General features: G+C 30.8%; 1 protein-coding gene across 3 annotated transcripts in view; it reads right to left on the reverse strand.

Annotated features, from left to right (window-relative positions):
• The window catches only part of LOC115891810 (protein roadkill), a 96,653-nt gene that overhangs the window by 80,274 nt on the left and 4,014 nt on the right, over nucleotides 1–12,365 (reverse strand). The window lies entirely within an intron of this gene.

The raw sequence follows: 12,365 nt of genomic DNA on the forward strand, positions 1-12,365 counted from the left end.
TTTGGAACACCCCATATAGATGAATGCAAAAGAATTTTAGAGTAGAAAATGAAGGAATTTTAATGTCGCTTCTTCATAATGGTGTTTAATACTTTGTTTACATGATAAAATATAATAAAAGAGACATATTAAAAAGCAACGTAATAAAATAAACAAAAAATAAACATATTTAAATGTCAACCTCACTTCTTTAATATCGACACTTCGAGACTGTCTTTTTTGCTTGTTAATATTTTAATAATTATTTTTGGATTTATTATTTTCAAGTTTCAAACAAGTTGAGTTTTTGTTTATTTAAATCCATGATTAAAATAACAGAATCCGTTGATTTAAATCTTGATTTCAAATAGAGAAAAACTAAGAAAGATTTTCAGTCTCCCTTCGTACACCGTAGGTATTAGGGTGGGCCCCAACGCGACGTCGTCCCCCTTCGACCCGCGTATCGGCAACACCGCCTCGTCATCGTATTGTTCTTGGGGCCGTTGGACTCCGGGAGAGGGTCTCCAAGGCCTCGGCGGTCGGTCATCGTCCGCAGCGGTTGATGATGGCACAGAGGCACTAACGCAAGGCGGTCCTGTTCCCCTCGAAGCCGTTCTAGCTGGACTTAGAAGAGCCGCCAAGAGTTAGAGACCTTGGTCGACCTGAAGGTTACAGAAAAAATGATGAAAATCCATGTAAAATAGTGATCCCATCAAAAACATAGAATGTAAAAAATTGTATTAATCAATAATAAATATGTAAAAAGTAAAAATAAATATGTAAAAAGTAAAAATAAATATGTAAAAATTAAAAAAAGTCGCCTTGACTAGGATTCGAAGCTGCCTTACTACGGCTCCAACGTCATAGCAGCGTAAAGTCCTAACGCTTTAACCACGCGGCCACTGAGGGCTTGAAAGATTCTATGTAAAATTCTTAATTAAAAGATAATGTTTAGTGAAAGTACTTTTTTATTTATAAACATTTATTTAATTATGTTTTTAGTATTTGTTCTTATAGCGGCAACATAGATAGATTATCTGTAAAAATTTCAACTGTCTAGCTATAACGGTTCATAAGATAGACCTTTGTGACAGACGGACGGACAGTAAAGTCTTAGCAATAGGGTTCCCGTTTTTACCGTTTAGGTACGAAACCCTAAGAACGATTTTTTTTAAATCGTGATTTTTTTGCACCCTCCTGAAAATCGATATTTTTCAAATGTCGATATTTCCGACCGTTTCTAGATCGGACAAAAATAGAGTAAGAGCGTCGAACGAACGGTTTGCGCTTTTTTAAATTTGAAAGTTGGACGTATCGTAGGTGAAATCCGGTCGTTTTAACAATTTCAGAGATTTCACCTTTGCCATACTGACTGGGTAGAAATCGGAAAGAAACTAAGTGAGCGATTGCCTCGACGATACTTCTTATTAAAAAGTACGAATAAAATGATTTTAATATGTACAGGGTGCCCCATTCTCCATGTGTTTTACAAGGTTTCTCGTTTAGGAATAGAGGTACAAAGATGCGGGTTTCACATTACCCTACTACTTTTTTATGAAACTAAAGATGCTACACACATATTTGTCCTAGCCCTCTTAGATTCTGAAATACAGGGCGAAATTTAAAATGTTCTATTTTTCGACCCCCTCGTATCTCAGTTATCTTATAACTCATCAAAACGGTAAGAACAGAGTTCCATAGATTTCGGTGCCGTAACTAGTTTTTTTGCTGCCAGCTGTCATTCTTGAAATATGACCAATACTTTTTTTAAAGGGGATACCCTGTATGTACAGGGTGGACCATTTTGGTTGTTTCTATAGGGTATCTAGGAAAGCGTAAGAAATATTCAAATTTTGATACTGCAGTCTCGGGTTTTTTTTTTGAAAAAATCACAATGCCGCAAACGGATCGTGGCTATCTTGATCGGTTTCGAAGCTGCAGGGGGATTCTCAAATGTTGTACTTTTTGAAGATGTTTAATAGGCAGTTTGTTTATTTCAGCACCTACGCAAAAATGAATTATACATTCTAAAGGCACATTCCTGTGTAGAATGCAGTGGCGTAGTCAGACTTTTTTCGAAAAAAATATTTTTTTAGATATTAACTATACTTCTGTTTTTCTATCTGTTTCTGTCACACTTATTTTTATTTGATTTTAGATATTCGCTTGTTTCCTTTAATACTACCTACTACTAGAGGAAAGTCGATATATTTAAATAAATTGGAATTTTAAAGTTAATAGTGAAAATAAATATATAGTGTTATATATTTTCGAGAAGCCCATGCCAAAGTGAATCAGGAAATTTCAAAATATACAGGGGGTTGTATTTAAAAAAACATAAATATAGTTAATATCTAAAAAAATATTTTTTTCGAAAAAAGTCTGACTACGCCACTGCCTTACACAGAAAAGTACCTTTAGAATGTTTAATTCATTTTGCATAGTTGTTGAAATAAACAAACTGTCGAACATCTTCAAAAAGTATAAAATTTGAGAATCCCCCTGTAGCTTCGAAACCGATCAAGATAGCCACGATCCGTTTGCGCCATTGTGTTTTCTAAGATGAGACCCCGTCATAAATAAATAAATAAATAAATAAATAAATGCCTTTATTGTCAAAAAATTTTTCAATTTGTAGACATAGGTAACAAACAAACAAGGTACACAAACAAACAAAAGATAATACAAAACATTATAGACGGATGTTATATTTAATAATACAATAAAAATAAATTAAATAGTACCTATGCATTTTTTTTTCATTTTAGAGTATTATCTAAAAATATTTTTATAAAGAACATCTACTGTTTAGGAAGATTCTATTAAATTCAAAAATTTGAAGGAAATGTTTGAAAAAGTGTAGTTTGAAATGTTGAAAAAGTAATTAATTAAAGGAATATTTTCTTACGCGTAAAAAATAGTATTTTACATGTAACAAATAGTTTTTTACACGTAAAAATCCTTTTTTTTGCGTAACAAAAGGTTTTTTACCAGAAACAATAAGTTTTTGACGCGTAAAAAAATAATTTTTTAGGTGTAACAAATAGTTTTTTACACGTAAAAAATATTTTTTTTTGGTAAAAAAGTTTTTTTTACCAGAAACAATAAGTTTTTGACGCGTAAAAAAATAATTTTTTACGTGTAACAAATAGTTTTTTACACGTAAAAAATATTTTTTTTTTGTAAAAAAGTTTTTTACCAGAAACAATAAGTTTTTGACGCGTAAAAAAATAATTTTTCACGTGTAACAAATAGTTTTCTACACGTAATTTTTTTTTTGGGTAAAGAAGTTTTTTTACCAGAAACAATAAATTTTTGACGCGTAAAAATTAGTTTTTTACGTGTAACAAATAGTTTTTTACACGTAAAATTTTTTTTTTGCGTAAGAAAGGTTTTCTACCAGAAACCATAAGTTTCTGACGAGTAAAAAAAGAGTTTTTTATGTGTAACAAATAGATTTTTACACGTAACAAATAGTTTTATACGCGTAAAAAATAGTTTTCTATCTATAATCCACGAGCTTGCGACGTTACTAATTGACATTATTGATAGAAACTGCAGACCTGCCGCGTCTTTTGCGTGTTTTTAATGGACATAAATCGAAAAAAGCGCTGAAAACGGTAAAATCGCAAAAAGCGCTTGAGACGCAAAAAACGCAAAACGCTAAAAACGCTTTCTGTGTGGCCGTGGGCTAAGGCTTAGCCCGATCCTGTCGTGTTAAGCCACACCCAAAATTCCAAACAAACGTGCTTTGATTAAGGCTTGATTAAGGTTTGCAGAGCTTCAGCATTTGCCATAAAATAGCGAACAATTTGTTACAAAACCATATAAGTTATATATCACTGTAATCACAAAACTTCAATCTATTTCCGTATTGTAACGGAATTTTAAATTATGTCTTTATTTTCCAGAAAATTTAGTCCAAACATAAGGAATATTTTGTTGACGTTTGACCAACAAAATCTTAAAAATAAAGAAGTTGTTTAAAAATGTGCTACAATACGGATATAGTATAATCCTTTATCTTTAATTTCCTTCTTCATTTATGTAAAAATACCTAGCCAGTTTTACAAAAAACGTTAAATGCCGAACGCTTATTTTGCTACTTTTCCGGACTAGTGAAATGGACCCTTAAATGTTTACCTATCGATATTTTACCTTAAAATGACATCCGTTTATTTTTTTATTGTTTCTATTTAACACTTTTTTCACCTAAATAAAGTACTTGTTCATTATTGAGTGTGTTCAATTATATACCGTTTAGTATTATTGCAATCATAAAATCTTTTAAATGCGCTGTTAAAATTTTAATGATGTTCCGCCTTCAGTAGCAATGAAAATTTAATTCTTGATTATTTTTCCGGTAAAAAAAGCTCCCAATACAAGGTGTTTCAAAAAACATGTACCATCTCACGTGGGGAGATTCCTCATATGTAAAAATAAGATATTTTTTTATATCAACATACATAGGTCCGACTCTCCTTTGTTTCGTAGCTACAGGGGGTTAAAATTTTTGATTTTTTAGCGATTCGAATAAAATGTTGAGGGTAAAAGTGCGATATATTTTAATGCTAAAAAAGTGTCGACATATTCACCAGGGACGTGCATATATGGGTTATCACTGTAATATATTTCTAAAAAAAACATGTGCGCCACTGACTTCTTCAAGTATTCACTGATTCCTCATCAAAATATATGAAAAAAGTCCCTATAAACATGTATGCGGAAATGCATGCACCCAGTATATTCTTAAATTTTTATATCTCATAATTTTTCTTTTATACTAACCTATACCTATCCCTAATATTTTTCGAGATAAAAAATAAAACATCTGTAAAATTGTCAAAAAAGATGATCTTGAATAAGCAATGGTTTAGTCATAAGCTCGGCAAATCGAAAGCTGAAATTTAGTTTATAGGTTAAGGAAAGTCAACATATTCATGTGTAAATCAACCGATAGCATATCAAACAAGGAGATCAAAAAAATATTTATTTCCGTTTGTTATAAAATCACTCAAATCATTGTTAGTTTAAATTCAAATCTATGTATATTATTTAAAAATCGAAACACAAATGAAATTGTTTTTCAACGATAAAATATCATGTTCCTATACCTAAACCTTGCGGTTTCTTTAGTAAAGTCATTTAAAAGATAATAATTATATTATAACTGTTTCTATTAAAGAAAAATTGTTACAAAAAATCTTTAACTTGTACTTTAACAACTATGTAAACATTTAAGAAAAGCACTTTAGATCTGAAACTCGAAATATTAAAAAATAAACCTAGAGATAAAACCAAATAGTTCAAAATCTGGTAGAGCGACAACACCATATATCCTGTCATCTGTCTTAAAATGCAAGCGGTAGTGAAACAGACTTAAAATATCATTAGCATGTCGTTCACTCCCAACATCTGGAAGACATTAAATAGAACATTCGAAAACATAACTCCCAGTTCACTCAAAAAATTATTCTTAAAGGTTTATTTATCTTTTTCCATAGCAAATGTTAAAATTGCCTTATATCTATCAAAAATAGTAGATAAAATAGTACTTTAACCGCAAGGGTAGATTAAATGATACTTTAACAGCGAGGATAGGTTAAAAACTTTATTTCTTCTCGCACGTTTTTTAATTGCTTCCATTTTTAAAAATTGTTGTATTCCTTTTCACAAGTTATTCGGGATTTAAAAAGTAGTTGGCATATGGCGTTTGTCACCTTAGCCTGAATACCTGTTGGTAATTTACTTATTTCGTTTTGAGCCATTTCTGGCTCCAATTCAATCAGCAATCGACACGAAACAGAATTTAAAAAATATTGACTCAAAACCATAGACAAACAAATAAAAAGATACTGGCAAATTAAATGGCAAAGAGAGGGACAACGTTCCCGTAGCGCAACTCAGAACGCAAAATTTCGTTCTATTTATGTTGATCTGCGCATTGCGTCTATTGGGTCCACTATCTCATTCTAATATAGCAAGAGAGAAAGAAGTTGCCATATAAAACGTAATTTCTAGATAGAATTAGAACAATCGCCTTTCGTTTTCGTCATCATGATAACCAAGATGACAACATCATGACAATTCGTCATGTTTGTTAATTTTTCTTTTCGTGATTTACCTTTTTTCTAAACTCTCCATGTTATTGACTTATGTATATGGATAGGGAACAAATTCCTTTGTTCCATATAGGTATTTATATTTTGTTACTTATAATTTTAGGTTATACTATTTGTTATTTTATTTGCTGCAGGAGCCAGTATCATCTATTTTTTATATGTATTGGTGCCCCCTTTCTCTGATAGATATGTTAAAGACACCCGGTAAAATAAAAGTAAGTAGTTATATTTATCATCTTATTAAGAAAAAAGTAGAAGTAGTAGTGTCAAAAATATTTCGAACCTCTCTTAACATAACAAATTAATACAATTCATTTTTTTTATTTTTTGGGTAGGGGGTTTATAGCTGGTTTATAGTAACCAGAAACTTTATTAATATACCTATTTTACTTTTGTTTTAGGATTAAAACTGGTCTTGCAAATGGTTCAGGATCATGATTCTCGTAAAGTCTTCTTTGCTTGGATATTCACTTTGTTATTGCAATTGGCAGTTTTTTCGAAAATGAGATTTTTAATGCCCTTTAAAAAAATTGGCCGATCGTTTCTTGCAACAGTCAGTTCTTGTGCATTTAAAATTGGTAGGTGGGTGGAATAAACACTGTTATTTTTTGTTATTATATTATAAAAAGTTTATTTATTTTTATGTATAAATAAATATGTTTATAAAACAGTACAATTTTTGCTTTTTTTATAATTTCCCTTATAATAGTAGCGTATTCTTTTGTTCTGAAAGAAACTGCAAATTTTTACTTAAACTGATTTATTCCCTACACCACGTTCCCTTTACGTGGTATAGAGAATAAATCAGTTTAAGTGAAAATTTTCAGTTTCAGAATGAAAGAATACTACTAATAATGGTTAATTTAAATTTCCCCCCAGCCAGAATGTGCGATAATGTTTTACGATACGTTTTATACCTATCTCTTTCTTTTTCATATAAAGCACACATAATAAAGAAAGATAGCAATAAAGACGTATGTGCTGCCATGGTCCTGCTAATTGGTTTCAAAATTGTTATTCTGAGTTGCGCTACGGGGACGCGGTCCCACTCTTTACCATGAGATCTGTCAGTCTCTTTTTATTTGTTTGTCTATGCTCAAAACTGACAACTAAAGAGACAGCTTTATATATTTCTCAAATTACATAGAAACCAACGCCAACCCAGCACAATATTTTTTCTACTCGTAATAAATTCCTTGAAATAATAATTTCTGAATATTTTTTAAAACGTAACTCGCTATGGAAAAAAATATTATTTTATACACGACGATAAAATTGCATTATCGTCTCCCGAAATTAATTCATAGGTAAAATACCATTTTATCGTCTTGTATAAAAAATAACTAAAACATAACCATAAAAAAAGAGTGTTAAACAACATTTTTGGGTCACACATTTTAACTATTCTCTTTCTTTAAGTTGAGTTTTGAGGTTATCTCAGACTTGAGTGGAACAAGTTAATAATTTTTCTGTTGATATTAATATCAGGATTAATAAAAATAGGTCTAAGTCTAAATAATGTTATATTACGTATCTAATCGTAATACCTAAATCCCTTGTCACCACAATAAAAGTTATTCTAGCTTTCATCATATAAAATAGACTGTTTTTTACGTAAGAAAATCTAGGCTAAACTAACATAACACAGTCTAGTTCCAAATCTTCGATAGAATGAGATCTAGGGTAATTTTGGAATGTTTGCGTAAATAAATCTTTTGGAATTTTAAGAGATCTTCCTAAAAAGAGAACATACACTGAAAAAAAGATCGAAAAAGTTAAACATAAAAATTAAGAAATCTTGAAAATTTGGCATCGCTATAGTGTAAAAACAAACGAAGAAAGAACGGCGTCAAAGATGACTGGTGTATGACAATCGACGATAATTTTGGCGAGGTTAAGCTCTAAACGTCATTACGCCCGTACTATTCTTTCTTTTTTTAACGACACTTACTGACAGCTGGTTTTAAGAAGGTTGGAATTAATTTTTATATTGAGTAAAAATTATTTTTAAATGGTGTATATAGTTTAAAATTAGAGAAAAATATTTTTTTGGAAATAGTCTTGTGTATCATCATTCAATCATTTTGGATCGCTCTGTATATGTACTATATTATTAAAATAAGTAAACAATAAATAAAAAAAATAATGAAAAAACCAAATACACGTCACGTCACTGCGTATCTCTAGCCGTTAACACGTTTCGTTACAACGAGGTCGTGTGTCAGGGGCGTCTCACCAGCTCGTATGTCACGGCCTTGAATTTTTACTCCCAGCGCGCGTAAAGACCACGGCGCGGCGTTTCACTCCAAAATGTTTCATAAATTATGTCCTAAAATTGCATTAGCAACTAGAGCTATTTACTATTCTATTATATAATTATAATTATTTATTATATAATATTATAATTATAACAAGTACTAACCACAACACTACAACATACATAAACTAAAATTCTTAAAATAAATGGCAAATAATAATTATTATTTTTACACACACCACTGGCACTAGATGGGTTTGTCTTCGAAGTAGATTGTGTTTGTCTCCGAATATATGCCCCGGCCCGTCCACAATTCAATCCCAGCATCTTTTATCTTCGTCTCTTCAACGCTAACGGCGCCGATCTCGCCTATCTTTTTCTCACAGGATTGATTGTTGGACGGGCCGGGAATCCACGAGCTTGTGACGTTACTAATTGACATATTGATAGAAACTGCAGACCTGCCGCGTCTTTTGCGTGTTTTTAATGGACACAAACCGAAAAAAGCGCTTAAAACGGTAAAATCGCAAAAAGCGCTTGAGACGCAAAACACGCAAAACGCTAAAAACGCTTTCTGTGTGGCCGTGGGCTTAGACCGATCCTGTCGTGTTAAGTCACACCCAAAATTCCAAACGCACGTGCTTTGATTAAGGCTTGATTCAGCTTTGCAGAGCTTCAGCATTTGCCATAAAATAACGAGCGATTTGTTACAAAACCATATAAGTTATCACTGTAATCACAAAACTTCAATCTATTTCCGTATTGTAACGGAATTTTAAATTGTCTTTATTTTCGAAAAAAAATAGTCCAAACATAAGGAATATTTTGTTGATGATTGACCATCAAAATCTTAAAAATGAAGAAGTTGTCTAAAAATGTGCAATACGGATATAGTATAATCCTTTATCTTTAATTTCCTTCTTCATTTGCGTAAAAATACCTAGCCAGTTTTACATAAAACATTAAATTCCGAACGCTTATTTTGCTACTTTTCGGAATAGTGAAATGGACTCTTAGGACTTTTTTTCTATGTTCATTTCGACGGTGTAACACTCTGTAAACTGGCGAAAACATATTACTTAAGTATCATCCGTGCCGGCACAAACAAAACCTTACAAACTAGAACGAGTGGATTTAGGACGCTGCCGTATTCTAACCTCGTTTCGCCAGCATTATAGCAGAGTCGCGCCGCGGAGAGACAGAAATATGGAGAAACCTATACGGCCGAGCGAAAAATACATTTTGCCGTCCTCAATTTTCCTATTATATCGCTTTAATTATTTCAGATGTTTAATTCTTTATTAAAATAACAACAATCTACTTATTTTGTTTTGATGATATTCACGTACGAACTATGTGACAAATGACTTATTTAATTCCTAACAGTTAGAGTCAATTTTCTTGTTATACAGGGTGTCCCAGAAATATTTGCCACTATTTTAACTGGTAGTATAGTGTGACCCCAGAAACACGCCCATGAGTTTTTTTGCGAAAAAAATTGAAATTTTTATATTTTTCTTGACTGAATACTTTCCCGAAAATTTTGAAAAACTTTTAAGTGCCGTGTGAAAATTTGGTTAAGAATCTTTTTTACCGCAAATTTACAATTTTTAAAAAAATCGAAATTTTTACCAATCTGTATTGAAATTAGAAAAAACAATTTGATCATTTTTTAATTTTTTTTTGGTTTTAAGGAAAATACGTTTTTTTCGAAAAATATGCATTTTAGTCATTTAGAATTTTTTTTTTCGTTCTAAATTTTTAGTCATACGTATGGCCCTAAATGGTACAAAAAGCTTTATACATTCTGCATATGCCAAAAAATTACTGATATAGAGTGTATCTAAAAGCAGATAACTAACACACTTCAACATCAGAAAAATATTTTTATTTATAAAATAAGTAGATAAATTATAATAAAATTTAAGTTTATTTAATATTAAATATATTTTTGAACACCCTGTATACATCGGTCCAAATTTCTGTACAGCTAGTTTAAGATACACGCCATATCAATATATTGTGGGCCTATGCAAAATGTACAATGTCTTTTGTAACATTTGGGACCAAATGTATGACTATTGTTTACAGTCCCGCAATTTTGCGGATCCGCGGGATTGATTGCTTTAATCCCGCAGGTTTGCGGGATTGAGATTTTAAAAAACAAAATACTTGGAACTGGAATTTCGAAAAACCCCTTCTTATCGAACCTCTACACACTAGAATCAACTTGTATGCCAAAATTGAGCTTACGTTGAATGGTTTGAACAGGATCGTGATTAATCAGTGAGTCAGTCACTAAAGGATTTTATATATTAGTATAGATAGGTACATTATTAGATTAAATTTGTAGTTTAGAAACTATCGATCTATTCACTAAATTTTTTGCAATGTTAAAATCTATTTAGTATATAGTCTGTGAATCCATGAATCTGGACAAATTTTAGATTTGCGAAAACCTCGATTTTTAAAAAAATCTCTATGTTCTTTAATTCAAACATTTAAATTTCTACATTTTTCACCAATATAAAATTTCTTAAAATATTTTTAATAATAATAATAGTATTTTAAAGCAGATTGCAGACTAAAAAAAATTCTAATAAGCAAAATAATTAGGGTGTAATAACATGAAAACCACATATCAAAAGAGAGAAGGAAACAAAAAGAGAATAGTTAGAAATGCAAATAGGAATCTAAAAAACAAATTTTTAAGTCATCTCCGAGGTCATATCATTGTATCAATACAATCAACTAAATCATCTAATTGTATCTATAAATGTATAAGTTTTTATTTGTAATTGAAAATGTTTGAAGAGAATTAGTTGTCAACTGAAACGGAGTGTTGCAATTTCACTTTTTTATTAATAAATAGATTGAACATTGGTCCTACATTCCTTACTCTGTAATAAATCTTCATTGTTGTCTACTACCTTCAAATTAAAATTATGTTACCTAGTTTATATAGTTTTAAAGGTCACCGTATATAAGGATGCTATAGAAACTTAGCCAAAAACTTCTCAAGAACACATATAGTCTGCCTATCCATTGAAGGAGTAGGTATATAACATTGACAGTTATTTTTATGCTCATTGGGATTCAAATGTCATTAAACTAAAACTAAAGCTATACAGGGTGTCCCAGAAATAAGTGCAAGTATTTTAACGGGTGGTAGATCTGGATAAAAGAAACATATTTTCTCTTTATCGTTTTTCAAATAAGTCCAAAATAACGGAGTTATTTTACTTTGAAAATTTCCAAAAAAAAAAATGATTTTTTGCTAAAATGTCGAGAACCACTGGATCTTTTCTGGATTTTCTTTCTGGTAAATTTAATCTAATACCTATGTTGCCATATTATCAAGAAATTATGTTTTTAAACTAAAAACTAAATAAATTTTTCAAAAAATTTCGAATTCTCAATTTTTTTTTGCGAAAAACTTTGAAAATTTCCAAAAAAAATGATTTTTTGCTAAAATGTCGAGAACCACTGGATCTTTTCTGGATTTTCTTGCTGGTAAATTTAATCTAATACCTATGTTGCCATAGTATCAAGAAATCATGTTTTTAAACTAAAAACTAAATAAATTTTTCAAAAAATTTCGAATTTTCAAATTTTTTCTTGCGAAAAAAACCTCATAGGCGTGTTTCTGGGGTTGAACTATAAGTACTACCAGTTAAAATACTTGCACTTATTTCTGGGGCACCCTGTATAAGTCTCATTAAATCGAAACCTCGAAATTAGTAGTTTCAATTATAATTTATTATTAAAATATTCAAATATAAATATAAAATATAATACAATCATTCAAATGTCTAAAAAAATCAATTAAAATTAATACAGTATGATCGAAAAAAACGGCGTCCAGTTGTCTTTAAATCAATGACATTTCCCATATAAAATGACAGCGATCTTCATTAAATAGCCATCGCTGACGCCGTTTTTTTTTTGATCATACGGTAGAATACCCTAGCAACAGATTGCTGTAGTCAGTTGTATCAATAGAGAAA

This window comes from Sitophilus oryzae, unplaced genomic scaffold (genome assembly GCF_002938485.1).
Source record: "Sitophilus oryzae breed Bouriz unplaced genomic scaffold, Soryzae_2.0 scaffold_119_pilon_pilon, whole genome shotgun sequence".
Classification (NCBI taxonomy): domain Eukaryota; kingdom Metazoa; phylum Arthropoda; class Insecta; order Coleoptera; family Curculionidae; genus Sitophilus; species Sitophilus oryzae.